The following is a 6,023-nucleotide window of genomic DNA, read 5'->3' on the forward strand; positions in this document are numbered from 1 at the left end:
ATTGCAGTTAGGCAACAGAGAATACAAAAATAAGCTTTATCGGTACAGTGCTGTCACCCTCTGGTTCAAAGAAAATGGAGAAAAAGAAAGGCTTGTGGCTTTGGCTCTTGCTGTTAGACGAGGGGTATCATTGTGCTGCTTTTTAAAGTCATTATCTGCTTCAGATTTTGTGAATGTTTATTTTCTTGAAAAGTAGTGGATTGTATCCCCTCTGCTAAGATACAGCAAACAAAATATAATTACAGTGTAATTCTTGTTCTTGTGATGTTCCAGAGATAAGTTTTGTACAAAATTGATTAAACCAGTAAAGTTGTTAAACATAGTGTCTATGCATTTGTTTAAATATTTGTATGACAGTGTTGTGATTTTGAAAGTTTAATGTTCCTTTATCATCCCTACTTTCCAGAGCAATTTTAAATTATTTTGGAAGTAGAATAGTCATGAAAGTAGCTGAATTATGTTAGGGTTTGAGCTTACACTTTTTATTGTGTGCTGACATTTTAGGAAGTGCTTTCACAAAGGGAATTCTTGTTAGTGAAATACACATTTTCAGTTATGCATTGGGAATTCTATTAACTTTGAATTGGAAGGCTGAGAAACAAATTGATGTGTTGCTATAATGGAGAGTTTGGCTTCCTCTTCCTACTGAAAATGTATCCCCATCCAAGATAGCTGCTGACTGAACATTTCACCAAGCAGAGTGTACAGTCATGGCACTGTCCCTGATGTTGACAACATTCCTTCACTTAAGTGGCGATTATTTTTCTTCTCCTCAGTCCTCCTTAAGTGTGCTGTGGTCCAGTGTGCTGAAAAGCCAGTAACTGCTAAAACTGCCTGTGACTGTGCTAACTAGCAGTTGAGAAGCAGAAGAGGACTATGTTTGGCTAGAATTACAGCAGATAATTAGTGGAGAAGATATTTGTTAATGACATGCTGAACAGCCACTGGGGCAACTGTCCACACTTGTCATAGTGGCCACTAGTGATAAGGATGTGTGTCTTGGCTGAAAATTGCCACCTACACAGTAGAGCAGTGCAGTTACGGCTGGATTTGCTTGGTAACTACTCAGGATTTGCTAGTTTCGTGTCTTACACACATTTTTACTGGGTCTATACCGGTTAGCTGATGGACTGCGAGGATTCCTGTCCTGATCCTGCTTAGTTTATGAAAAGTGATGGGGCCAAAAGTTACAATGCTTTATGTATAGCATCTGATCTTTTGCTGATCAGCTGAGAATGCCACATACCTGCTAAAAGAAGGAGGTGGCTGTGCTGACTTCCCTGAGAAGTGTTAGAAGGTTACTAACTCTCCTCCAAAAGGACTGCACATCACAGGTTTTTTTTTTTAGTTGCAGTATTGAATCGTTTGGGTTTTTTCTCATCTGTTATATTTGCTGAACTGGTGCTTCATTTCACATTTACAGTATTGCATTTAACAGCTTTTAAAAATTTCAGCTACCTAATTTAATTTGTAAATAAATATTTAATTTTTTGGCAAAAGAAAACTGCTTTGCTTTGGAGCTATATGGGGCTTTTTGCACCTCCCTGGAGCTATACCTGTGATATGATCCAGCCAGCTACCTGGTACGCACAAATTGCAGGCAGGTACCTCTTGACAGCAGAGGTATTTGGTGCTGTGTGGAGCTTAGAGGGGTTGCCACAGTCCACACATCTGGAGTTCATTCAAAGCAACTTTCGCAGAGCAGGAGGTCTGTGGTCTGGGAATGTGGTTCCAAGTCCAGAAGCCAACTTTTAACTTTCCTGCAGCAGGAAGTTCAGCTGATGACTTATGTTTCAAGATAGATTGCTGGACCTTGGCCTTGATCAAAGGTTTTCAATATACAACCTGCAAAGCATTCTGATTACTGTCTTCTCTTGACCAAAGGGTAATTGTATTAGAGATTCATTTTGTTGTGAGGCTTCCTGCTTGGTAGTGATCATATTAAGTTCTTCTGCATGACAAAAATGTAGGACTTAAACCAAAGACTATGGTATAACTGAAATGTTTCAGAAATTAAACCAATTGCATGGCTGTGTACTGTTACAGGGTTTGAGTCAAATTCTTTAAACTTTTCTACGTGTTCTCCTTCCTCAAATAAGTGCCCCTATTCTTCACAGCAGGATGGTTTTGTAGGCTAGGAACTATTCCTCTGAGTTTGTGTCTGCTCTGTCAAGATATGTAGAAAGATGGGAACAGAGATGAAAACAGGTGTTATATTAATCCATAATCTCTTGGCAAAATTACTTGTGCTATCAATCAATGTTCATTCTAATTCTTAAGACACAGAGAACTGATGTAAATGTTAAGTGGCCCATGATTTGTAAGCTGACCCTAGCTTGAAAAACAAATCAAATCAATGGATTGGTAAATTTAAAGATGGTTTTTTGTCTTACGGGTGTACTACAGGTTGTTGTGCTTCCCTGCAATGTGCTTCCCTGTGCAAATGATAGTTAGAAATGTTGGGCCAATGAAGTCTGAGGTATTTTTCTATTCTTATTTTCTTCTATTAGTTAAAAGAATGGGATAACCTCACCAGCTGTTCTTAACTTTGCAAGTACCTACTGATGCCTAAATCCAATTCACTCTAAAGTTTTACCCAAGGGAAACCCCAGATGGTAGTTTCTTGCCTTCAGGTGACAGAAATCTTCACTCAAAGCCTTAAGTTTCTGTTTACAGCTCTTTAATTACCTAAGACCTGATCAAACTTCCCTTGTTGCAACAAATTGTATCCCAGCTGTTACAGCAAAAGTTGCACAGAAGTTTTACAGAACAGCAATCGTGTTTTGACCCATTCGCTTGTTTAGTGCCCCCTGTTCTGGAGCAGCTTGGAGTATTCAAAGTGGACCTGATGAAAATCCTGTGTGGTGGTCTGCAATTAGCAAAGACTTGGAGTTCAGATGGTAGAACTAAGGTTTTCCAAATCTGCAAGGGCCTAGATACTACCATTTACATTCTGTGGCATGCCTATGAAAAGTCATTGTCTAGAAGAGAGGCCACATTGGTTAGTTATAGCCCACTAGTGGGCTGTGATAGTTTTTTCAAGACCGGTTTACCTCAGGATTTATTTACTAACAAGCACTGAAGACAGTCATCAAAAACATGGGTTTATTTTGCTTTGCTGAGCTGGTATTTGAAGGCATAAAATGTTGCTATTTGGGTCCTGTATTAGAGGACATTCTTGGTGCACATTTATGGAGGATGCTAGGCAGGGGATCTAGTGATGACGAATAGCCGCGAAGTGTGAAGACAGGTTTAGAATTACTAGCAAGACATTTCAGACTCTTATTCTTGGTAATGTTAGCTTTTATATATTGCAAGAAGTTGCAATTACCAAGATAATTCAGCTGTAAAATATGTCACAACTATTCTATTCTGGGGTTGGACACATGTTGTCAAAGGCTTTGGTCAACAGCTGCCCTGTCTCGTCTAAGCAGAGGGTTATGAAACTGGCAGTAGGCTTGGTATGTCTCCGCAGCATCTGATGAGGCCCAGAAGCTGGTAGTACTGATAGCTTTTGAAAGCTGTGAGCAAAGTGTCTTTATAAAATTGAGTACATTTTTTATAAGCTTCATTTATGTATATTTGCATGTTTTTCTTTTTAACCCATAGTTCACTTCTTTTTGCTCTTTGTTTGGAACTTCCTTGTTGTCTGAATTAATGCAGTAATTAATTAGATTAGTATTTTTATCCTGGTAGTCTTTTGAAAGGCATATGGAGAAATAAGGCAGGATGTGGTCATAATAGGGTCACCTTGAAAAGTTAGTGGGCTTTGACTCCATACAAGTCCAGGTTAGGGAAAGTTTTGATAACCTGTAGATTTGTGCTAGGGATCTTATCTAGAGCTTACCTGGGAGCTTTTGAGCACTGTGTGGAGGAATACGTGGGTTGAGGCAGAAGTGTAGGGGTAGACGACTCCTGATTGCAGAGTTGTAGCTGAAATTACATGGAGGAGTAATAGCATGAGAAGGCACCTCTGAAACACTGGTCCAGAATAATCCAAGCAGCCAGGACTGTGATCAGCACTGACCATGACACTGAAATCACAGAATTGGGATGGGAGCTGTTGGACAGGTCTCCACAAAGCCTCCACTCAGGACTAGGGCAGAACAGCAGTGCTGATCCCTGTGCCTACTGCTGAGATGAGCTCAGCCTGCAAGAAGGGAGCTGAGAAGGCATAGCATGGGGTGAGACTGAGTCCTAGGTTTCCATAAACTTGTCTGTTGTGTATTTCATGTGGAAGAGGGGAGGGAGGTTTCATCAAGCGCCTCTTGCATTGGTCATCATTGCTTTTTCCATGTATACGGTGTTTCCCATGGTTCTTTGTACGGTTTCCCATTTTTTTTAACCCACAGGAAGAAAATAAAAAAAAAAAATAAATAGAACCTGCTGGCCTTACTATGGAGACTTCATTAATAATTTTCCAGTAGCAGAAATAGTCTGGCTAGGAACCTAAGTCAGTTGTATTCATTGTGCCAGTAGACTCCCCAGTGGGCCCTGGCCTCTCCCATCACCAGAAGCATGGCTGGGGCTCTGCAGGTTTTCCGCCACGTTACAGGAGCCAAAGCGTTAAAGAGATCTCACCAAGTGCTCTGGGGTGGCTAACACACAGGACACATGAGCCTGCATGCGTCTTAGGCCACAGGCAGTTGCCAACAGGTAAGCCAATAGCTCACCTGTTTCATGAGGTGGATGCAGGCTAATACTTTCCCTTGTGACTAAGTTTACTGCATATGCTGGGTAGTTTGCCTTGTACTCATCTCCTTCCCCTACTCCTCCTGTTCCTTGGAAACTTTCAGTTGTCTCCTCTCATGCCCCAGTTTCAGAGCAGGATTAGTCAGGATATCTTTTCCACTGCTGAAGTAAATGAAAGCAGTGTGTGCTCACCCTCAGAGGGCAGCACAGCTTGGCAACATGTTCAGAGGTGCTGTTTCATTCCTTGGCCCCCGGTTGTTTTTTTCTCAGTGCTGAATGAAAAGATTGTGCCCCTCAGGACAGCTCCATCAGACAGTCCAGCCTAATGGGCTACTAAAATGTTGGCAACAAGAAGATAAAGTTTCAAACCCATCATGCTTTATGGCCTCTTTCAAAGCACAGTAATATTTTCCATTTTCTGCTCTCTTTCTCCCACTGATGTGCATCTCTTTCATACTTCCTCTAAAGAGGGTCACCTCCACTGTTTGAGGAATTCCATGCCCCATTAAAAAGTCTATCGGCACCAGATGCACTCACAAATGGACATTTCAACCTGTACCATTTCCAGTCTCTCTGAAACAGTCCCAAAGCAAAACTGTCCATTTCTTCTCAGGATGAGGTATAAAGTCTCCATAAATAATGAAGTATATTTGTTCATTTTCTAGCTTTTGAGTCATAGAATCATAGAATAGTTAGGGTTGGAAAGGACCTTAAGATCATCTAGTTCCAACCCCCCTGCCGTGGGCAGAGACACCTCACACTAAACCATGTCACTCAAGGCCTCATCCAACCTGGCCTTGAACACCTACAAGGGTGGAGCATTCACAACCTCCCTGGGCAACCCATTCCAGTGCCTCACCACCCTCTCAGTAAAGAATTTCTTCCTTATATCCAATCTAAACTTCCCCTGTTTAAGTTTGAACCCGTTACCCCTTGTCCTGTCACTACAGTCCCTGATGAAGAGTCCCTCCCCAGCATCCTTGTAGGCCCCCTTCAGATACTGGAAGGCTGCTATGAGGTCTCCATGCAGCCTTCTCTTCTCCAGGCTGAACAGCCCCAACTTTCTCAGCCTATGTCCCTGGCACTTACCTTTTGAAGTTCACTTCAGGGCAAGAATGGTCGCTTCTGAAGAGTCATAATACCAGTGTGTTTATTCATCTTCAGCTTGTAGAGCTTTAAAGAAATAATATTGCAGTGCCACCCAAACTTGGGGATGAGATTTGGATCCCATCAGGTGACAGTTGCTTCCAATGTAAGAAGCACCACCAAAATCTGCAGTACCACAATCTAAGAAATTACATTTCTCTAATACAAGACATTCCACCAAGGAA

This window comes from Psittacula echo (assembly GCF_963264785.1).
Source record: "Psittacula echo genome assembly, chromosome: 2".
In the NCBI taxonomy this organism is placed as follows: Eukaryota; Metazoa; Chordata; class Aves; order Psittaciformes; family Psittacidae; genus Psittacula; species Psittacula echo.